Source organism: Orcinus orca, chromosome 4, assembly GCF_937001465.1.
Source record: "Orcinus orca chromosome 4, mOrcOrc1.1, whole genome shotgun sequence".
Taxonomy (NCBI): Eukaryota; Metazoa; Chordata; class Mammalia; order Artiodactyla; family Delphinidae; genus Orcinus; species Orcinus orca.
Genome location: NC_064562.1, coordinates 119,856,331 through 119,881,885, shown reverse-complemented (window position 1 = coordinate 119,881,885; position 25,555 = coordinate 119,856,331).

Genomic DNA, 25,555 nt, shown 5'->3' with positions numbered 1-25,555 from the left:
AAGAAACAGCGTTTTAGTTTTATTGATCTTTGCTATTGTTTCCTTCATTTCTTTTTCATTTGTTTCTGCTCTGATCTTTATGATTTCTTTCCTTCTGCTAACTTTGGGGGTTTTTTGTTCTTCTTTCTCTAATTGCTTTAGGTGTAAGGTTAGGTTGTTTATTTGAGATTTTGTTTGCTTCTTGAGGTAGAATTGTATTGCTGTAAACTTTCCTCTTAGAACTGCTTTTGCTGCATCCCACAGGTTTTGGGTTGTTGTGTTTTCATTGCCATTTGTTTCTAAGTATTTTTTGATTTCCTCTTGATTTCTTCAGTGATCTTGAGGTTATTTAGTAGTATTGTTTAGCCTCCGTTATTTCACTTTTATCTTTAATAATTATTTTCAAGTGGTAATCATCCTTTAGGTAGCTTATAACTGGGTTTGAATAATATTTTATTTAATCATTGGGAAATACTTTTGGAATCTTATTAATAATATTTGTTACTTTCAAAGTTCACAGTCGCAGTAATTTTTTTTTTTTTAATTTTTTTTGCGGTACGCGGGCCTCTCACTGCTGCCACCTCTCCCGTTACGGAGCATAGGCTCCGGACGTGGAGGCTCAGCAGCCATGGCTCACGGGCCCAGCCGCTCTGCGGCATGTGGGATCTTCCCGGACCGGGGCACGAACCCATGTCCCCTGCATTGGCAGGTGGACTCTCAACCACTGTGCCACTAGGGAAGCCCAGTAACTTTGTGTTTTATTTTTATTTTATCTTTTAGTAACTTTGTTTTTTAAAGGTTGTTTCCAAATAAAGTGATTGCCTTCGTCAAGGCATGTTCCGTTTAATTTTATAACTTAGTGAATCACTGGCCAAGATTTTTCTCATCCTTTCTTTTCCTCAGACATATTCATAGATACTAAAATGATGATTATGGCCTTTTCTGGCAATAGAAACTTCATATTTGAAGTCCAAATTTGAAACATTTATAGAATTAACTGTTTCAGACTTAGGAAGTGCTTGATTTTTACATTATCTTTAGGATTTAGGAAGCAATAGTGACATTAGTGCAATTTATAATTGGCTTGAAAATAAATTTGACTTGATGAAAATATCAAATTATTTATCATTAGTTTTGGTTTATTTCTTGGCCAAAAATAAATGTAACTTGTTTTAAAAGTTTGTGTATACAAATATATTGAAAATATTTTTAATTTTTAAAGTAAACATTATTTTACTTTAAGTAAAAAGAATTGACAAAGTTACCTTTATATGCTTTTTACTTATTGCTCTGTCATTATGGGATAGAATATAATCTTACTCATACCATAAATTATTGCTTTTTGAGGTATGTGTTGATAAAATAAAATCACAAAATATGAACAGAATTATTTCAAATAATTTCAGTTTACCAGACAAATTATCACAGTAACTACAGACACTTTTATTTTTAACCCATCTTATTTTTCTTTAATTATATTCTTGAATGAAAAATAACCACAAAATTTTAAAGAATTAACCTGTTTGGAGAGTAAATCAGATTGGAAGGTAAAGCATTTGATACTCATTGAACAAAGACATAAAAATGACTTAGATTAGTGTGAATATGTGTCAAGAAAAGATGAACCCAAATGACTTGATGAGTAATTCTCTACTTATCAATATCACTTTCCATGTGAATAACCATGTAATACATTCCCCATTTACTTACTTTAAAAATGAAGCAAATATAGCCATAAATACACAAGCATTTGCTTTAATCTTCTTTATTTACTTGTAAATAAGTTGCCTTCTCTCTTTCACATTCTATATTGAGCACTCAGAAAATTCTATCAGCTTAACTTGAAAGAATATCTAGAATCTGACCACCTTCACCATCTCCACTGCTATCATCCTAAACCAACTCACTATCATCTGTAGCCTGGACTCATGCAGTAGCCCCTGAATGCTTTCCCTATATCCCACCTTTCCTTCCTTGCCTACTGACATGTCTGCTTGGCACCCAGAGTAATCCTTTCAAAACAGAAGTCAGCTCCTGTTATTCTTGTTTCCCTTCCCAGTAACCCCTCCTTGCTTGGAGTAAAATCCAAAATGCTTACAATGGTCTACAAGGTCCTGTATGATCTATTCATTAACTAATACCTGCCTGAACTCATCTTCCCTCACTTTCCCCTTGCTCACCCTCTTACAGTCACTCTGGCTTCTTCATGCTTTCCATATCATGCCAAGTATATTTAAACCTCGTGGTCTCCTCTTTGTAGATATCCTTCCCTTAGATATACAAACAGCCATCTCCTTACCTCCTTCCAGCCTTGGTCCAAATCCTCACTTAATTTAAAAAATATTCACATCCCAACTAAGAATTCTTATTCTTCTTCCTTTCACGCTTTATTTTGTTGCATGGCACCTCCCATATTCTTAACTAATATATTTACTTTGCTTTACTCATTTTGCTAGTGTCCGTCTCCCACCATAGAATGCAAACTTTATGAAGACAAACCTTTTGATCTGTTTTATATTTGCCTGGAGCAAAATAAATGCTTAATACATATTTGTTGAATAAATCGATGGATGAGTCAATGTAAAAGAGAAGAAACCTTTAGAAAATGAAAATGCTTGGCATAGACTTAATGATGTTTGTTGAGCCAATGAGTTTAATGAAAATTCTTTAGAAAGAATGCTTTGTGGAGAATCTTCTATGAGTTGTTTCAATATAATTCTTAAAAAATAATTATTTTTTTAAAAAACTGATTATTTGAAATGAAAGTTTATTTATTGCCAGTCTTTCTGTGTTTGTTACAGCTTGAATCACGTTATATCAGAAAGATGGAAATATGATTAATGATACCCGAAATACTTTTTCAGCAAAACCTGAAATGTGGGGCTCTAATTCCCCAATCTGCTGCAGGAATTTGTTTTTTCTTGGATCTAGGAGAAATAAAAGAGAGTGGCACATTTGCCTCCCTGCTGCTGTCACGTTAAGCATGCTCACTTCACAAGCTCCTGCGGATGAAAGTGTAATTGTGTAGAAGGTGAATTGATTGCAATTAACCTCAGGACTTACCCTCAGGCTGGGGTATTCTACCTCCTTTTCTAGAAATGTGCCACCAAGGCCATAATACATGGCTGATGAATACATATATCATACAGGGAAACACATATATTATGGGATAAAGTGCATAAATCATGTAGAAAAACATGCATTATACTGAGATGATCAAATTATAAATGAAGCATATAAATCATAAGATTACACTGTTGAGTTGTATCAGGAAACATAAATTATATAGTGAAATCCCAGGGTCACTAGAGGGTTCACTGAATAATGAAATGAGCTCCTATAACGTAAGGAAAAGTGGAGTAACAGTGAAAAACCCATTGTGCATTATGTTGAATATTCCATTTAATCCAATTTTATCTCCTATACCTTTTGTACCCAAGGAATCAACATTGTACAGTATGAGGAAAGGGGAATAAATAAACAACAAATGCAAGATTGAATGATGATATGCTATAAGTACATTCAAAAATATAAACTTTCAAATATAATGAACATCTGTAACCAAGTTTTAAGTCAAAGTTGGAAAGAATGGCAGTTCCAAAGTCAGCTACAAATATCAGAAGGGCAATGTCTCATTCTAAAATAAAGAATTTCTTGAATCTCAAGAAGAATATCCTAAAAAGAGAGAAGAGATGAAATTAAGATTGGCTTGCTCTGAATGTAGATAAGCAATTGAAATTTGGATGGATTCACTGAATTAAATAATGAAGAACAAAAACACTTATTTTATATTATGCATATAGAAAGACTTTGCTTGCCTTCCTTTGGGAATCATTTTTCACATTTGACTTTGTTTTTTCCCCTTTACTTCTCTGTACCTTTGTTCACACATGTATTAATAGGATGAAAGAGAAGCAAAATGGAAAAGAGAATTCTTTAACCTAGTTTTGCTTTTTAAAAGAAAGTCAAAAGCTGGTAGAGACCATTCTGCAAGGCTTTAAGAGAAGCTCAGGCTAAGACAGACTTTCACACACAATACAGGACAATGATACAAATCAAATCAATCTCGCAAAGTTTCTTAGCGCAATGTTCATCCATGTGAATTATGTTCTCACTAAAGCAAAGGGCTGGAATTCACATCCATTCCCAGCTCTGGTGAGTTAGGGTTATGGTCAGAGCTTGGTGTACTGAGGGATTCCTTAGTCATAAACAAAGTGTTTGACCCACTCTGTTCCTCAGGGCAATAGAGCCAGAGCCAACTGAATTTATACAGTGGGAATTGATAGTTTATTACTGACCCTGGAGGGGCAAGGGCACTGACTCACATCCTATTTCTGGCTTTCTTGGCATTTGTTACTGCAGATAAAGGTAGATTGTGTCAAGATGTTCTGCTGGTCCTGGAATACAATACTGTCAAAATGCAAGTGCTAAATTTTATTTGAAGGGAAGCAATAAATTGGCACCCCAAACACCCCCTGCCTTCCCTAAACATCATCTTTCAATTGCTCACTGTTACTCATGTTGAGTGCTAGCTAACACACCAGTAAGGATGTTAAAAGATAAACGTCCTGTTAATTGTGCATAAGTAATTGTAGAAGAAACTGTAGCGCCAAAGACACACAGAACTCCTTTGTTTTGAACAGCAAGTCACATACAAAATAATAATGATAATCATGAAGAGTTAATCCAGAAAAATGTTGAGTTTGTTATTTGTAAATTCAATTTTGGCCTGCTAACCCAAACTGGTTTGTCCCTAAAACATCCATAAATGGTTAAATCTGCTTGATATAAGGATAATCATTTTACTCTATGATCTATGTGTTTCATTAGTTGAGGTACACATTCTGCTGTAATAAATGTGCTTCAGTAAATGATCTATGCATTTCTTTCTGAAATGTATGTGTTTCACTAGAAAAGGTATGTGTTCATCAACTATGAATAATGTTCCTAACGGCACCACATTATATTACTTGGCTGGTATCAGCACAGCATTACACATTCACTCCCTCATGACCATGAGCACTGCATCCGCAAGAAGACACACATCAGCCCCTGTCACTCTCAGGTGTTGATGCATGTGTGCGTGAACTCTGCAGGCTTGGGAGACACAAATGGGGGAGAAGGGGAAGGGAGTCATTTTGTAGGTGAAAATGTTTGTTAAATGAACAGGAAACAAGGGATTTTTCTAGTCCTGCCCTTTTACAACCCAGAGGAAGGAAAAACAATACAGCAAAATACAGTTGAGGCAAAGTTCCTTCCATATACTTCAGTTAAACATCACTTGGGTAAAGGATGAAATCATATAATTCCAAGTTAAACATTAAAAACATTTTTTAACTTATGTGACATATATTAAAATTCCACCAATTTCCTGATTTCAGTGAATTGGCATCCAAACTGATGAAGTGAAATTATCTTTATAGAGTGAAATTAATTAATTACTTAAAAAGTTAAATACATTCTCCTGTAAAAGGTGTTGCTGGTATTGATGAGGGATTTATGTTAGTTTACAATTTAAGAGGGAAAAGAGAGTTTTTCTTAGGTATTCTGAAATGTACAGTGATTTACTTCTCAACATATTAAATTCAAACAAATCAATTACCCAGTTGAACTCACAACCAATTCTTTGTGGTCTCCAACTTATCTGGAAGCAGTAACAAAAACACATTTCTAGATTATCTATAGAAATCCCTTTTTTCACCAAGTATATGAGTTTCTTATGCCCAACTGTCAGTGTTTGGAAATGTGCTTGATTCTCAGATATTACCATTAATTTCATAATTGTAACCTCTCCATCACTTTTTTCATTGTGATATAGAGACTGTAATTCAATGTATGGGATATGGGTTAATATTGCCATGAGCAGACGGGATGAATTACAATCTCCTTATGTAAGTGTGTTAATTGTGACAGACTCACTTATTTTTCTCAGGTTAAAACCAATGCTTTGTATATGAACTTTCCATTTAAAAATCATTTTTCAATAAACACTGAACACTCTTCTACATATGACATCAAATAATTCATTATACATGTCTCCATTTAGTGACCTAATTTTCTCTCTACTTTTCATATATCATTGCAGATATTTCTTTCATTTATACCTGCTTTTTACATTTTTTATTTACTGAAATGACTGAAACCTGGGAGTTATTTTTTACTATTAGGGGAATTAGGAATTTCTATAGACCTTATCAGCTAGCAAGTCATTTATCTTATATTTGAGATATTCTCTATAGGAATAGTCTACATTAAGTAGTGCTGAAATAATTAATTCAGTGCTTTTAGAGAATTGCTATAATGTTTTTTACAGTAGAATGTTTTGATGTTACCCTTGCTCTCATGTTTTGAAGAATTATAAACACACACATATGAAAAAAGAGAAGGTTCTGGACAAAAGCAATCTTTCTGATAAAATTAGTTCAACATTAAAAGTGATTGAATTCAATCTATGTATGAAACTGGGTCAGCCACTAATATTTTAGGGACATCCAGAAGCCATTAAAGAAATAAAAATGTTGGTTTATACATAGGGATTAGACATAGTCCTTTTCTTTAATGCATGTTACACTAAGTATTATTTAGTGATCTTGTGAATCAAGTGTTAGTAATATTATAATAACTTTGATATTTTGGATATCACCAATAGATAAATTATTTGTGGTAGCCTATAAATTGTTGCTTAAAAACAGAAGCAGGAAATTGTGCTAAATATGCTTTCAGAAATTCTCACTGAGGGTTTTTGAAGTCTATATTGAATTTCCCTCTTACCAAGTTGGATTAATATCCTGAATTACATACTACATCTTACTTAGAGAAGCCCTCATTGGGCTCGAATCAGTCATATGTGAGTAGATCATAAGCAAGTTCCTTGAGACCTGAAATGGTCTGAGTAACAAACATTTAACCAATTTAATTCCACTCTGCATGTGATTGTGTATTTGAGAAAAATCTCTTTGGTAAAGATTCCTTGAAGACCCATACTGAGATTAACTTGAACTCAAAGTATTCCACTTTGTGAAAGAAAGAAAATAACTTTGTAAAGAAAATAACTTTGTAAAGAAAATAATAATATATATGTCATACTTTCAAAAATATATTTTATTCACAGATTTCCACCAGGATACATCTTCTGTACACATAGGTCTATAATATATTTATAATGTTTACAGGTTATTTAAAGAATAATTTTGTTTTGTTTTATTTTTGCTTTGGTTTCATTGTGATTAACCTATTTTACGGGTACCATGAGGACCTATGTAATGTTTACTGAATCCCAAATGTGATCTGAATTAGTGCTCTCTGTACAAAATCTAGCTCTGGCTTTGTCTATGACCTGGATGTTTTAATACCATGGTATCTTTCCTGTGGCTTCTACAATACTTTGAGGGCTATATCATAAGTTTGATGCAAAAAAAAAAAAAAAAACCCAAAAACCTTCAGCCCCTCTGAGGTGAAAATATAAGTTGAATATTAAACACAACTTAAATATTCCTTTAAGAATTTGTGCAAATGCCAGTACATTTAAAAATCAGGTTAAAATCAGGTTATGTTAGGCCAAACACACCTTGTATTGCTAAAGAGTTTCACTGTGACAATTTGGTCATCAACTGCAGCCATTATCTGGGGATAAATCAATTTGCAGCAGCTGTGGACAGCTATTTGAGTGTAGAGCAGAGCAGCTTAACTGTAGAAGCATGTTAAAAGTTAAAAGGCCAGAGTCTTGCTGACTACACATAGGATATTTTTTAAGGTAAAGCCATAACACAATATTGCCTAGCTATGAAGGCATCAAGCCACTCTTGCTAATTCATCCAACCTAATAGCTGATTTGATACGCTTTCTTTTCTAGCTCCCTTGTTAAGGGTGGTGCATATTACAGAAACTTGTCTAGATCCTTTTTTTTTTTTCTTGTGGCAAATAATTCTCTTTAGAGGTTCAGTTAGTGCTTCTGGCAATGGAAGAACTAGCACTTTTATGGTCTTTTAAAAGATTGTCCTTGGTTTCTTTAAAAGGTCAATATCAGGTACAGAGTTTTCAACTGTAAGCAGAATGGTGCTATACTAGATAAGGAGGCTTGCAGCAAATGACAAGAAAGAAGGTGTACAATTTGCCCCATTTATACATCAGCTTACTTATAACCTAGAATTTGTAATCTTTTTACCTTTATTTTTCTTACTTGACACAATAGTTTGTTTTCTAAGTATCAGACCTAGAGTTAGAAAGTAAAATAATTTTCTGTGTTTTGTTTTATTTTAAATTTCTGTGTTGGTATATCTAGAAAATGGATGATGGACAGAGAGGAAAGGAAGGATAGCTTTCTGAATTAAGTTGGAAATGATATATACAAATTTAAGTGTGCATCAATTTTGGTTTGCTTAATAGGTTTACTTTTCACAAAATAGTGCATCCAATGTAACCTCAAATGCCTGAGACAGTGTACAAAGATGGTTCATATTCTGTAGAGTAATGTAATCTAATAAGGACCAGTTATTGTTGTTGAAGCTGAAATAATGATTCTGTCAGAAAATATTCTTTGTAAGTAATCATTGCCATTGAAGACATGACGTTGTGGTCTGAAGCTTGTAGTCGGATAATTTCAGTAGTCATCAGTCACGAAAAAATTGGATTTGAAATATCGGGCACATTTTAAGTGCCCCACCCAAATGTTATGTGATAATAAAATTATGTAATTTTACATTTAATTAATGGTAATTACATATGACTATAATTTTAGGAAAGAAAGAAAGGAAGAAAGAAAGAAAGAAAGAAAAAGAAAGAAGGAGAGAGGGAAAAAGAAAATAAAAACCTGTTTCTACAGGCTAAATATGCTTGCTGGAAGTGGTAACTTGACTGATGCTAATGTTAAATTGGAAATTTAAAATTATATAAATATCATAAATTCAGCTTCCATACAGTTTGGTCATATGTTATTTTTTGTTAAATATTGGGGTAAATTAGTGTAACAAGGATTATTTGGTGGTTCTACATAAATATTTTTGTGGGAACATGTCAGAATCTGAGAGAGGCTGAGTCTAAGTACTATTATCCTTATATTACAGGCAAAAATGAAGAGCATATAGATTCATTTTTAAAAGTGTGAGTGAGGGCTTCCCTGGTGGTGCAGTGGTTGAGAGTCCGGCTGCCGATGCAGGGGACACGGGTTCGTGTCCCGGTCCGGGAGGATCCCACATGCCGCGGAGCGGCTGGGCCCGTGAGCCATGGCCGCTGGGCCTGCGCGTCCGGAGCCTGTGCTCCGCAACGGGAGAGGCCACAGCAGTGAGAGGCCCGCGTACCGCAAAAAAAAAAACAAAACTGTGAGTGAAAGTATTTTAGGTTCACAAATGTATACTTTTTTAGCTATTAAGAACTGGCAGAAGCAGGATATCAATTTAAATTATTGGTCAGTAAGCACAGTTACTGGCTAAAGGTTCTCTTTTTAAATCTACAGAAATGCCATTGGTGCACTCTGTGGTAAAATCTCGAACTCAAAAATCCTGAAAAACTTCCTGGGAAAATTCTTGACCTTACATTATTAGTGGAGAATGAAAGGAAATACCCGTTGAGGCTCCTGTTAACAGTTCTTCAAATGAATAATGCACATTAAATAATAATAACCAACATCCATTAGTACCTATCTCATTGCCTGACACCTAGTCAGTGTTCAGTAAAACTTTGGTGCAAATTTGATCAACATTCCTATTCTACAGATGAGGAAACTGAGTCAGAGAGTGAAAAGGCCTTACCTATGGCCACACAACAAATAAGTAATGATTTGGGGGCTACTAGTTGTCTCCCAATATCCATGCTCCTCTTCTCCTTTCAGTAATAAAACCCCTAGGTTTAGATTAGGCACGTAGCTTAAAGCCCATCTTGAAACTCCATTTCCCATCCTCTTATTTATTTACTTAAACATCTTTATTGGCGTATAATTGCTTTAAAATGGTGTGTTAGGGTCTGCTGTAGAACAAAGTGAACAGCTATAGGTATACATATACCCCCATATCCCCTCCCTTTTGCATCTCCCTCCCACCCTCCCTATCCCACCCCTCTAGGTGGTCACAGAGCACTGAGCTGATCTCCCTGTGCTATGCTGCTGCTTCCCACTAGCTATGTATTTTACATTTGGTAGTGTATATATGTCAGTGCTACTCTCTCACTTTGTCCCAGCTTACCCTTCCCCCTCCCCGTGTCCTCAAGTCCATTCTCTACATCTGCATCTTTATTCCTCTCCTGCCCCTAGGTTCTTCATAACCCTTTTTTTTTTTTTAGATTCCATATATATGTGTTAGCATACGGTATTTGTTTTTCTCTTTCTGACTTACTTCACTCTGTATGACAGACTCTAGGTCCATCCGCCTCACTACAAATAACTCAATTTCATTTCTTTCTATGGCTGAGTAATATTCCATTGTATATATGTGCCACATCTTCTGTATCCATTCATCTGTCGACCCATCCTGTTTTGAAGTTAGTTATAGATAACCATGGTACTATGTTTTTGTCAATAGTTTTGAACTGAAGTATGTTGGTTGCAACTTCTGGGTCTTATCTTTAAAGGGACTGGAACTTATTCAGTCACATGTCTGAAAGCTGTGTGTTAAGTGTGACAAAGCAACATAATTCAAGGAGCCTGAGAACCCAACAGTGTCAAACCACAGAGCCAGACTGGGACACCTTACCGGAGTTTTACATGAAAGGGATTAAGCCACCTTAGTTGTCTTTTTATACTTTTGTATTTGGGGTTCTCCCTCTTTCTTACTCTCTCAGCAATCCAATAGGTATCTTAACTAATATGAACTGAGTTTCGAATCCAGATCAGTTTGAATCCAGAGCCAAAGCTCTTAAGCATTATAACACGTCCAATTAAAATGACTATTTATTAGGATTATCAAGGTCATTTTTGATGTAGGAATTCTTTAGTTAGTAATTTATGTCTCTAGAAATGTTGGATCAACTAACTTTGACAAAGAACAACAAGTAGAAGAGATGTATGGAAGGAAATGCTATAGGCTCTACTAATTTTCTTCCTGAATTAATTCCCCAGATACTTTGAATTGTTATCAAAATACCGATCATTTATAGATTCATTTTGATAAGGATGATATACAGAATTTTCTTGCCAAACAAGATATCTTTTATAAAATACCTCATGAATGGCTTTCTTTATATGTACATCAGAAAAGCAAAACAAGTTTAAGTGCTACTGGCTGGTGTACTGAAGTGGCTTGTCATTTAAAAAGAAAGTTAGTTTTTGTCATTGTAGTCATTAAAACAGGATTCTACTTCAAATCTAAGGTGTGATGATTATTACTATGTAAAACAATGTCTTATTGCTATGTTTCTAATAGCCACAGTCTTGCTAACAGCTGGGCAAGCGTGATACTGTATCCATATGACAGAAAAGAACAAATCAACAGCGATTTATTGACCAGTACCCCAGTTACCAGAAAGAGTTAATTGCTTTGTCCAAAGTGCTTGCTTGCTTTCAGGAAGATTTGTAGAGAGTAATAGTATTAGAGATTTTCTAATTAACAGTGGCCCTGTTCAAGCAATTTTACAATTTGAGTTAAAATTTATATAATACATAGGTCTTAGGGGTGCAATTCAAGGAGGTTTTACAATCATATAAACTTCTGTGACTGTCACTCTAATCAAGGTAAACATTTATATCACCCAAGTCACTGGTGTCCCATCCTATTGAATTCACAACCCTATCTCAGAGGTAACTACTGTTTTGTTTTTTTATTACTAAAGATAAGTTTTACCTGTTCCTTAATGTCTAAAAAATCGAATCAAACAGCCTGTATTGTTTTGACAGGGACTTCTTTTGTGCAGCATAACCTTTTTGAAATACATAAATGATTTTGTATATATCAGTAGTACTTTGTAATTGCTGAGTATTCCAACATTACAAATATACCACATTTTGTTTTCTTATTCGTCTATAATATATATTTGGATTTGTTCTAATTTCCTGATAAAATGAATGAAGCTATTCTAAAAATTCTTATTAGTCTTTTTGTGAGTATATGTTTTCACAATTTTCTATATTCCCAGCATCAGTGAATGAGAGTTACAATTGCACTAAATTCTCAGCAACATTAGTTTATCAGTCTATTTTCATATTAGCCAATCTGGTGAGTGTGGAAGTGTATCTCATTTTGGTTTTAACTAATGACAGCTAAGGATGTTGAGCATCTTTCTCATGTACTGCTGGCCATTCATATATCTTCTTTTTAGAAGTACCTGTTCAAGATCAGTCTTCTATTTTTTAATTGGTGGCTTGTCTTTTTATTGAGTTGTAGAAGTTCATTATATAGTCTAGACACAAGTCTCTTGCAAATTTTGCAAATAATTTTGTTCTTTGTAATAGTGATTTTTTTTTTTTTTGGTGAGCAGAGGTTTTAATTTTTGATGAGGTCCATTTTAACAATTCTTTATTTTATGGTAGGATATTTTGTCCTGTTTAAGAAACCTCTGCCTGTACCATGATCACAAAGATATTCTACTGGTTTTATATATAGGTCTATGATACCTTGAATAAATTTTTGTGTATGGGGCGAGGTAGGTGTTGACATTTATTATTTTCAATATGTTAATCTATTTTTTCCATCACCATTTGTTAAAAAGACATTCCTTTTCTTATTGACTTGACTTGGGATTTTATATGTGAATCTAATTTCTCTATATTCTATTCTGTTGATCTACTTATATGTCTTAACATCTGTATCATGTTGCTTGATAATGGTAGCCTTATAATAAGTCTTGAAATTAGATAGTGTGTGTACTCCAATTCTGTTCTTCTTTTCAAGATTCTCCTGGCTACTGCAAGATGTTTGCATTTTCATGTGATTTTTGGAAATAACTTCTCAATTTATACACACACACAAAACTTTTTGGGATTTTGGTGGAAATTGCATTCAATCTATAAATCAACTTAAAGAATATTGATATATTAAAAATATTGTCTTCCAATTCATAAGAATGGTATATCTTTTATTAATTTAGGTCTCATAACATTTTCATATATATGTGGTGAAATATAATAAAATATTCTTACCAAAAAAAATACCATGATAAGTCAGAGTTTTAATTTCCAGGGTAAATGTAAAATAATAAAAAGATAAAGGACAATAGAGAAATTAAAAGAGAATTCTAAAGATATTTTATTAACCAAAAAAGAAGGCAAGAAGTGAGTAATTGGAAAAAACATAAGATAAATGAGTAGAAAAGAAATAGCAAGAAGATAAACTTAAATCCAAGCAGATGGACAATTATATTAAATATAAATGAATTATATTTTACAATTAAAAGCCAAAGATTGTAAGAATGGATTTTTTTTAAAAGACTGAACTATATATTTTTTTACAAGAAATGAAACTTAAATATAAATATTTAGATAGATTAGAAGTAAAATGATGGAAACAGATATGCCATGCAGTTAATAAGCATAAGAAAAATAGGGTTGCTATATTAATACAATGTAAAATAGACTTTAGGACCAGAAGTGATTAGAAACCTTTTTTTTTTTTTTTTTTTTTTAACCACACAGCACAGCTTGTGGGATCTCAGTTCCCCAACCAGGGATTGAACCTGGGCCATGGCAGTGAAAGCCCAGAATTCTAACCACTAGGCCACCAGGGAACTCCCTAGAAAACATCTCATTAAAGGTCAATCCATGAATTTAGTTCTAGTTGTTTTCTTAAACCTAACACATAGGCTTTCTAGACCTTTACTGAGTAGTCAGGTTGCTCAGCAAGGTCTCTTAGGCTGGTTATAATTTCTGGTCTTACCATTCAGCAGTAAATTTCACATAAAGTGGTTACCTCTAGGTATTTTGGAGTCTTATTCTGTGCATACCCAGGCCAGCCTTTAGCCAAGGTTCATGTTTTGGATCCCCAGGAAGACTTCTGTTCTCTAACTCTATGCTGCTCCTTCTTATCTAGTGCTCTGAAAATTCTGGCCACTTTAGCTGACTTGAACTCTTATAACTGAATCTGAAGCTCAGCAAGACTGTTACTCAATTTGGGCTCAAAAACCCTGTATACTGGAGCAATAAATTATTTCCAGCCAGAAGCCAGGGTGATTGCAAAAATTACTTCAGAGTTTATAGTCTTCCATTGCCTACTGTTTATGTCTGAAAATAGCTGCTGCATATATTTTATCTAGTTTTATGGGGTTTTTTTTCTTTGGCGAAAAGGCAAATCAAGTACCAGGTATTGTCAGACTGTAAGTGGAAATTCATCAACGTTTTGCCATAGCAGTCTGTTTAGAAACTTACACTTCTCTTACACTTCTCCTATGTTTCTCCTTTACTGTCACACTACCATCACACTCTAGCACTTTTTTTTTTTTTTTCCGTACACGGGCCTCACTGTTGTGGCCTCTCCCGTTGCGGAGCACAGGCTCTAGACATGCAGGATCAGTGGCCATGGCTCATGGGCCCAGCCGCTCTGTGGCATGTGGGATCTTCCTGGACTGGGGCACGAACCCGTGTCCCCTGCATCGGCAGGCAGACTCTCAACCACTGCGCCACCAGGGAAGCCCTCATAGCACTTTTGACACCAGATGTGTTGGGGTTTTTCCCATACCAAGCAATTCTGTGACATCAATTTGCACCCTACAATTTCACTCAACTGACACTTTCCACCTGGAGATAGCATGAGATTTCCCCCAGATTAAGGCCTCAGTCCGACAAGAGTGCCCCTCCCACCCTCTGATGCTAATTGCAAGTTTGGTAGTTACTGTGCTTCTCACTTACTGTCTACCAATTGGAGGTTCCAAAAACCCTTTCCTTAGGTTCAATTAATTTGCTAGAGTGGCTCACAGAACTCAGGAAAATGGTTTATTTACTATTCACCAGTTTATTATAAAAAGATATAATAATGGATACAACTGAACATCCAGATGGAGGATATGTCTAGAGCAAGATAATTGTGAAGGGGTGCAGAGCTTCCATGCCCCCTCTGGGCACACCACTCTCCTGGCACCTCCGTATGTTCACCAGCTTGGAGCTCTCCGAAACCCATACTTTTGGGATTCTTATTGGAGGCTTCAACACCTAGGCATGATAGACCATTAACTCCATTTCTAGCCCTTCTCCTCTCTCTAGAGAGTGAGTCATGGGGATGAAAATTCCAAGCTTCTAATCATGGCTTGGTCTTTCTGATGACTAATTCCCATCGAGGAGCTCACCAAGACTCACCTCATTAGAACAAAAGATATTGTTATCACCCAGGGAATTCCAAAGGTTTTAGGAACTCTGTGTCAGGAATTAGGGTCAAAGACCAAATATTAGAATGATGACATAATGACTGACATCATTTTCCATTCAATTTTTATTATAGACTATTTAATGATGTTTTTGTCAGATTTTATTTTATGAACATTTTTCCCTTGATTGGCATAAAAGTAGAAGATTTTTTCTGACTACTTTCCTATATTCAGGTTTCCATAAAAGAACTCCTATTTCTGGGAAGAAACAGTATTGGAGCAACAATTAGAATTCATCTTTTTTCTCACCTCTTATTTTTCAAGAGAAGAATTGAAACCCAGCTCTTAATTTGTTTCATATTTGGACCCTTCAGGCATAAAGTCAGAAGCTTCTTCTTAACCCAAACTGTATTAAGAATATAATAAATGAACACCTTAGTCTCTGTTACTTGTGAAGCATACAGGTGACTATAAATAAATTACTTTTAAAATAAACCTCGCCAAATTATAAAAGTGTAGTGGAGGAGCATACCCCTATCTAAGAAAGAGGGATGGTGGCATTGTTCTGGGCAGATTTTCTACAAGGAAAACCTCATGTAATTAACGTGACTCTGGCCCTTTAACTCTTAACATGCTTCCCCAATTAAGCTTTCAAGGCCTTGAACTGTAATATCTGGCCACATCTGCTAGAAATTGATTTATACCGGAAGATCATTGGAGCTTCTGACCTCTCTGTTAGAGAATTTTATTTAGCTTTTTGGCTATTAGTCTCTTTTTTGCCCTAGAAGGAGGGTGAAAAGGAAATGATGTAAATATTTGCATATGTTCTAAGAGGAGCTTTCACTATTTCAGTCTTCTTTTTTAGACACTAGATAACTGTACTCAGTCATTATTCTGTGAATGTAGAACTATAGCTATTTAATGTTATAAGGACTTACAAAAAACATAACTAATGCACGGAAAATTTGGAGTTGGCTTATCTCCTAAAATTAGAATAACATGTGGTGGGTATTTGTTTACGTGATAAGAAATTTTATTTCAGTCCAAATCCTAATGTAATTTACTATTATTACTATTATTTGGGTAATTGTAGTATTTCTAAAATTAATGTTTAAGTATTCACCTAAAATAGGGGGGAAATTATCATCAAATGAAATTCTGTTTTGAGATGTGCTAAATAATCAAAGGTTGTCACCATGGGTACAGGACCTGTATGGCCCTTTCCATTGGCATGCTGTTTTTTCCCCCTTATTAATAGAGTTTGCAAGGGTTATATAAGTCAGAGACACGTCTGCTTTTTTAAGGAGTTGAAGCCTAGTCTGCACTGTCTTGACTCTGCTGAAGACCACCTCCTTGCACACAGCACCTCATATTTATATGTGAGATCTGCCTTTGGAAGATTCCTTCCTCATTTGGGTCCTGGCATGTAGTGAACCCGTGGGACAAGGAGCCCTATCTTGCACTGCTTTTGCCCGCACTGCATTTTTGCTTGTTATCCCCCTGCCTTGGTCCTAGCAGTTGTAACAAACCACAGGTGTTACAAACTCTAAATTGGAATTGGATTCAAAAAACAAACAAACAAAAAAACTCATGATAATTACACAGCTGTTTTAAATTGTGGTTAAGTGGCCGAAAACTGCCAAGAAACCCCACCCACATTCATTACTGTCTAAACGAAAAGGACGTGTATACAGTGATTATGAGGTTTCGTATGAATCCCCCAAGCCATAAAGCAGAATTTCCTAATTGTCAGCTGGACTGTGCAGAGCTTGTTTAAAATAATTAGAGTGCAGCAGCAGCTTCAGCAGCAAACCTCGTGGTTTTTTTTTCTTTTTCTTTTTTTTTTTCCAAACCTCAGTGCAGGTTTTTATATCAGATACTATCAGCTTCCTGTTCATTTTGACACTATCATTCTGCCAGTCTGGAAAATGGGGAAGAGGGAAAAAAAGAATTATCCTTAACGTACACAAATAATGCAGCCCCCAAATCAGGAAGATCCAGCCCCATGTGTGAGATGGATGGAAACAATTCAGCAAACAAATCTAAACTGGGGGAAAAAAATGTGATTCTCTCTTATTTTTTTCAAGAGGGATAGCTGAAATCTTTCTTAATTACCACTTATTCCAATGACAGAATTGTAATTTATCATTTAGTTGTAATTTGACATATGTTCACACCTTTGCCATTTCCAATTTCCTCCTTCATTCTAATTGTCTGCTTCACTCGCCTGTCATGCGCTCCTCTTGGGATTAATTCGAGCTGTCTGTCTGCACCAGGCTACCAGCACACTTGGGGCTGCGGAGAGCGTGACAGTGTCAATGTGCACACAGTTTATCTATGGCATTACCCAGCCATCACACTCCCGGAGCCTCTCTTCCTTCACTGTTTACTGTTTATTCCACTTTGCATTTGTGACTTTTCCGTGTTTTATTAGACTCTAATTATTCTCTTGTCTGTCAGCTGTAAAGAGAGAAAATGTTACGTTAATTACAGTGGAGGGGGTGGTGCCTGGGATCGGTAATAAATGGACCAGTAGATGTCTCTCTCTGTCTCTAAAATCCATGCATGATTTAAATACTCTTCTAGTTTCACTTTGGTTTGAATCTTTGATAGATGCCTATACTTAAACACAAACATGTACATGTTCAAGCTAACGTACCTTTTGTGTGCAAAACCGTTTTTCCCCCATCTTTTTCATTCTCATTTAAGACTAGGTAAATTGGCATTAGTAAGAGAAACGTCAGCTTTCAAATAACCATGGGTTTTCAAAGGTCAGTTGTGTAATCCATGGATGGTGTCAAAACAAGCACATTGTGGGGGGGGGTGCATATCCAGTGAGCACTGATATAGTTCAGCTTTTTAGAGGTAGATGTTGTTTTGGTCCATTGGCAACTGTTAATTTCTCCTTCCTAAGGGCATCTCAACCCATTAAAACCCAGCAATAATTTCTGCATTTGACCTCATTTTTTTTTGTCTTCTTCAGAAAAAATTCTTCTTGTTTCCAGCCTACCTAAACCATAATAATACAGGTTCTCTGTTCTCCTGCTGAATAGATTTTCATTGCAGCTAAAACTTCCTGTTAATAAGAAGCAGAGGAAATATATTTTCCCCCTGCCCATTTAGTCCATTAAGATGGATGGTAATTCCTTGAATTAGTTGCATCGTTCCCCCAAAGGTCTGAAAGAGTGAATGTGACTGCTTTGAATATTTAATTCTCTATGAAGGTAGACTTATATATTTTTTTCTTCTCTCAGAATTTCATCAGTCATACTTCAGGTAATTGTGAGGCTGAGGATATCCTGTAGTTTAGATTTCATTTCTTTCTTTCATAATCCCAGCAATTAAAGGTCTGCTAATTATGTTTTGTTCTGTTTTGTTTTGTTTTTTAGCTTCAGACTCATAGCTTCCACTCTATATACTGTTAAAATACTGTGTAATATAATTCTGTGGTCATTATTTTACATATTCTCGGCCTGTGAAATGGCTGTATTTCTTCAAGTAAACACATTAATTCATATGGCTAAATTAAAATTTTTATGAAAAACTAAAAAGGCGTGAGTGAAGAAAGTAACAGCCTATAAAATATGATATATAAAGACAAAAGTTGTGAAATATTGTCCAGCCTTTTAAAAAAATGTTTCAAATAACAGATCACAGATTTCTAGCATTTACCTAAACTACCTGAACTATATACATTATATGCTAAGAATATTAACATCTCTTGTCTTTTTTTTTTTTTTTTTTTTTTTTGCCGTACGCGGGCCTCTCACCGCTGTGGCCTCTCCCGTTGCAGAGCACAGGCTCCGGACGCGCAGGCTCAGCGGCCATGGCTCACGGGCCCAGCCGCTCCGCGGCATGTGGGATCCTCCAGGACCGGGGCACAAACCCGCGTCCCCTGCATCGGCAGGCGGACTCTCAACCATTGTGCCACCAGGGAAGCCCTCTTGTCTTTTTTTTAAAGCAAATTTTTGATGTTTCACTTTTATTCTTCTATCCTCACTCTAGAATAAATCAATTCTAAAATATTGAAGTCTAAATCGAGTTTTTTAAACGTTATGCAAATAGAATATTGTCAATTATAATCAAAATTTCAGCAACCAGAATTTTCTAGTATTTAATGTTTTTAGCTGAATATATTTAAGGATTAAAAAGTTCAAGAATAAGGGGATAGGTATGAAAGGATAAAGAAAGACAGGAGAGGAATGAGAGGGCAAGTGCGATTTAAGGGTGACAAATCATCAAATTAGCTCAATGCAGTATCTACATGATCAAATAATGATATTTGAAGTCTGCTTTGATGGATTTTTTAGCACTACACGCGCCCTCTTCGTTTGCTAGGTACGTTTTATTTTTATTTTCTGAAAACAGTGCAAGACCCTGATTATTGCACACCTATATTCCTGCAGCACATTTCCAGCTGGCTTTTGTTCAAGGGTGGAATCTCTCTTAGTACATGTCGTTTGTGATTCCCTGATGAATCTAGCTAAAATATTATTTTTATTTATTGGCACCTGTTTTAGCTCTTTTGCTGGCTTTCAAGGTCATCCTTAATTTGATCTTGCTCTTAATATGCATACTTATTTCTGACTACTCCAACATAAGAACATGCCACTCTCATTATTGATAGATTGATTGGTTCATTCATTTACTTGTGTTTGTTCAACAGGTACTGTGTATAAAGCAGTGAACCAGACAGAAACAGTTTCTACTCTGAGGTAACTTCAGCTTGTTCTCTGCCCTGATTCCCAAACTGTTATTATTTCTGCCTCTATGCTCTTGCTTATATTATATTTTTTTCCCTTCCCATGTACTCCTACCAGCTCTGCAAATCCAACCTGTTCTTGAAGGTCCAGATCAATTCTAATCTTCCTAATGAAGCCTTTCTGACTCACACTGTGCCAGAAAATTCAATTTTTAATTATACGTTATTTTATACATTTTAAAGTCCTTCTTGATTTTTTTTTTTTTCAAATTTACTGAGTCAAGGCCTATTTCTTCCTTATCCTCCAGTGGCTTAAAGCAGTATTTCTCAGGAAAGACTGTGCATCCCAATCATCTGTAGAACTCTTTAATAATCCACATGTTCCAATTTACTGTACCTTAGGGCTTAGGATCCTTGATATGTTTGTTTAAAACCATCACAAGGGAATCTGATGCACTCTCCTGATTAAGAGTCATTGCTCCAACCAACACTGGACACAGTACACATTGATTAACAGATGAACTGATTGATCTGGGAACTAACTATGGCAGATCACTTCCCCTACATGGACCTAACCAAGTTAAATCACCTTGCATGTGTCTCTGTTTACACATTTACTGTATAAACATGGTAAAGGACTTTGGAATATTTGTATGAAAGATGATATCATACCACAATGTCTTATTTCATTGTCTTTTAGTTTTATTTAAAGTTTTGGATAAAATTGATCATAGATGAATTTAAAATTGTATTGAATGATGAGAGGAAAATTACAAAAAAATTTAATATTTATTTTACTTTATACAAAACAAATTTTCATGACAGATTATGCAGTTAAGAATAAAATAAAATAAATAATATAGATAGACAATAAGTGGGTTATAAAAATGTCATTATGGAATAAAAAATATTAAGATACTTCATGGAAAACAGGAGATGGAGAAAAGAGTTATTTCTTAATACCTTGTAGTTGAAAGACTTCCTAGCAGAATATGTGGACTTATTCTGATCAATTGTGGTGGAAGTAATTTGCTCTGCAAAGTGAAGTTACAGGCATTTGAAATTATGACTAAGTGGCCAAATAAGCAATTCAATAACCCATTAAGAAGGCATATGGTCAAAGTGCCTGTTTGTTTGAATGGGTGTGACTGTGGGAAGGGAACTTTAATGCATATCAATCTAAAAGATTGCAATAGGAGAAGATCAGAAGAGCTTACATAAAAACTACAAGATCTAAACATAAATAGGGTTCTAGAGTCCTGCTGGTATTAAAAAATAAACAAAAAATAACCTGAAATATATGTTAACTTTCATTAATTTGAGTGTTTTCAGGACATAGGTGAGAATACGTTGCTGTGAATCTCCTTTCTTCCATCTGTATTTAGTGAGAAAAAGGAGATTACATGTACATGCATTTTTCTCTTTCTGTATACAAAGAGAAAAAACAAAAATTCATTTGGTTATGCCACATTAGCTTGCTGCAGATCAACATCCCCAGCAAAAAATAATAAAAAACAAGAATAAAAATCAAAAGTTGAACAAAATTTTAAAAACAATATCTTTTTAAAGCCATCATTACAGGGGGGAAAAAAAAGGAATGTATAACAAGTAGGACAAAGAGAAAATGAAAGAGTTAACCCTCAACATATCAGATATAAAAATCAATATGAATTTAATTAATACTTTTTAAAAAGGGTTGGAAAATTACACTCCACAGGCTGAAACTGGCTTGTTGCCTGTTTGGGTTTTTTTTTTTTTTTTTTTTTTTTTGCTGTACGCGGGCCTCTCACTGTTGTGGCCACCTCCCGTTGCAGAGCACAGGCTCCGGACGCACAGGCTCAGCAGCCATGGCTCACGGGCCCAGCCGCTCCGCGGCACGTGGGATCTTCCCGGACCGGGGCACGAACCCGTGTCCCCTAGCATCGGCAGGCGGACTCTCAACCACTGCGCCACCAGGGAAGTCCCCTGTTTGGGTTTTTTTAATAGATAAAGTTTTATTGGAACACAGTCACATTCATTCATTTATGTATTGTCTATGGCTGCTTTTGCACTGCAATAGCAGAGCTGAGTAATTGTGACACACATTGGATGTAGCCCACAAGGTCTAAAATATTTACTGTCTGACCTTTTACAGAAAAAGTTTCCCAACCCCTGCTCTAAAAGATAGAGATAATCAAACTAGATTTAGGAAAAGAAAAAAAAATTATAGTACTTAAATATGTTATCAATCAATCTAAATATAAATGTATTATAAATGTATATTATATAAATATACAGGAAGATTGAAAGTAAAAAAATTAAAAAATATATATCACACAAACACTAACTGGAGAAAAGCTGGCGGAGCTAAGCAAATATCAGACAAAATAATCCTTAAGGTGAGAAGCATTACTTGAGATAAAAATGGATATTTCATAATATTAAAGAAAAAAAAACTAGAAGAGGAAATAATAATTATAAGTTTTTGTGCACCTAATAGTAATATTTATAACACCCAAACTGATAGAATTGAAAGGGGTAACCTTATAAACACTCCTTTTAACGTTTCTATTATTAACTGATAGAACAAACATTTCTGTTAGTAAGGGAGAAAGGAAGAATGGAACCACACAATTACAAACCACCTAATTGATTTTTGCTACCTGCCTATCTGCCTACCTACCTTTCTATGTAATCACTTGCAACCACAGAATAAACATTGTTTTCAAGTGCATGTGGGACATTTATCAAAATTTACAATACACTGTGCAGTAAAGCAAGTTGCAGCAAACGTCAAAGCATAAAATTAGACAGAATGTGTTTTCTGTATTAGAATTAGTAAAAAAATCAGTAGCAAACAGATCATAAGAATATTGCTAAATGTTTTAAAATTAAGCAACAAACTTGCACATAACCCATGGATCAAAGAAGAAATCAAAATGTAAATTAGAAAATAGTTTGAGCTGATTGATAGTGAAAATCTGACATCAAAACTAGTATATGCATACTTATATTGCATATATTTTGCTATAATAATAAAGTTATTATAAAAGAAAAAGACTAAAATCAATGTTCTAAAATTATTTATCTCAATCAGTTAGAAAACAGCAGCAGATTAAACACAAAGGTAGTAGAAAGGAGGAAATAATGACAATAATAGTAAAAATTACTAATGCAGAAGAAAAACAATACAAAGAAGATGAGGAAAGTCTAAACTGGTTCTGTGAAAATATCTGTAAAACTGATAAATTTGTTTAGCCTGACCAAGAAAGTATAGGGAGACCAAATTGCTCTGCCAGAAATGAAAAAGGGACACCACTAAGACATTAACTATCAATATTAAAATGATAATAATGGCAAGTTGAAAAGAACTTTATTCCAAAGAAATGGAAAATTTAGAAAAAAACTGACAAAGTTTCTCTCTTAAAAAAAAAGCTGTGACAATATACGAAAACTGACACAAGAAGAACTGAAAAAATGAAAGCAATGGTCCGATATCGATTAAATTAGTTGGCTCTCTAAATAAGAACTTTCCTCCAAGAGAAGCTTGACTGTGTTTATTTCAATAATGAATTCTGCAAATCATTTAGAAAAAATATCACTCATATATGAACTATTCCAGAGAAAAGCAAAGAGGGAACAATTTCCAATTTGTTTTATAAGGTCAGTAAATTTTTACAAGAATGGAAAAAAAATATACCAATATCTCTTAAGTCTCTTTAAAAAAAGAGCAAAACAAATCCAGTGATCTATAGAAAAAAATACATCGTAACCAAGTTGGATTTAGTCTATAAATGCAAAATTGGGTAATCATTAACCAGTCAATGTAAGGTATCACATTAATAGAATAAGGGAGAAAAATCATTTGATTATTTCAAAAGTTGCAGAAAAAACAGCTATAGCAAAAACAATTGGTAAATGAGGAATAAAGAAAATTCTCCTTTAGATAAAGGGTACCTACAAAAAATACTTATAGTTAAATTTCCATATGACATTAAAAAATAGTATAAACATAACTGTAGTTATGTTTCTATAACTATTCAATATATAGTTATGTTTATATAACTATTCACACATCTATTCAAATATGTACTCAAGATTGTAGCCAGTGCAACATATGAAAAACAATTAGAATTCAAAAGGAAGAACAAAAATGTCTTTTCCAGATTATATATATGCATGTAGAAAATCCTAAAAAATCTATGGAGAAACTATTGGAATTAATATCGACATTTAAGATGGACTTTGGATATAAAGTCAGTAAACAAAATTAATTGTATTTCTATATATCAACTACAAACACTTATGAAGTGAAATTAAGAAAATTGTTATTATTTGCAATAACCTCAAAAACCACTGAATACCTAATAAAAAATCTCACAAAATTTGTATAAAAATATTACATGGAAAAATACAAAATATTTTTGAAAGATTAAAGAAAGCCTTAATATGAGGAAGGGCATATTATGAATAAAAATGCCAGTGTTGGGCTTCCCTGGTGGCGCAGTGGTTGACAATCTGCCTGCCAATGCAGGGGACACGGGTTGGAGCCCTGGTCTGGGAAGATCCCACATGCCACAGAGCAACTAGGCCCGTGAGCCACAACTACTGAGCCTGCGCGTCTGGAGCCTGTGCTCTGCAACAAGAGAGGCCGCGATAGTGAGAGGCCCGCGCACCGCAATGAAGAGTGGCCCCTGCTTGCCTCAACTAGAGAAAGCCCTTGCACAGAAATGAAGACCCAACACAGCCAAAAACAAATAAATAAATAAATAATAAAAATAAAGGAATTCCCTTAAAAAAAAAAAAGTCAGTGTTTTCCAAATTGGTCCATAGATGTAATACCAATGAAAATTCCAGAAGTTTTATTTTGTAAAAATCGACAAGATTCTAAATTTATATGAAAGTGCAAATAGCCAGGAATAGCCAAGCTTGAAGCAGGACAAAGTTTTAACACTTACACTACAAGATTGTAAGAATTGTTATTAAGCCATAGTAATTAAGACAACGTGGATATATGGGTAGAAATAAAAATAGGCCATTGACATAGACTAAGGAGTCCATAAAAAGACCAAAACATGTAAAGCCACTTGCCTCATGACAGGAGGGGCTTTAGAGCAATAGGAGGAAGATCGTCTATTCAATAAATGATGCTGGTTCATCTGGGTATCCCTTTGGGAAAACAGTAAATTTTAACCCTCTCTCACACCATAAACAAAAACCACTTCCAGGTGGATTGTATTATGATTATGATTAAATTATATTTTTATATAAAAGATAAAGCATGAAGCTCCTAGAAAATAACAAATGGAATGTATTTAAGGCTTTGGTGTAGGTGAATATTTCTTAAACAGGAAACAATTATTCCTAACCATAAAGGAAAAGATTGATAATTTAAATATATTAAAATTAAGATTTCTGTTTATTAAAGTTACTGTTAAGAGAGTGATAAACAAACCACAGTGAGCTAGAACATATTTGCAACATATGTAACTAACAAATTGTGTATTGGTAGAATACATGAGGAACTCCTAAAAATCAATAAGAAAAAAAAAAAATCTCCAGACAACCAAATAAAAAACTTGGCAAAAATGCATTAAAAAGTATTTAGGGAAATGCAAATTAAAATCAGAATTAGATACTATTGCACACATACCAGAATGGCCAATGAATTAGACTAAC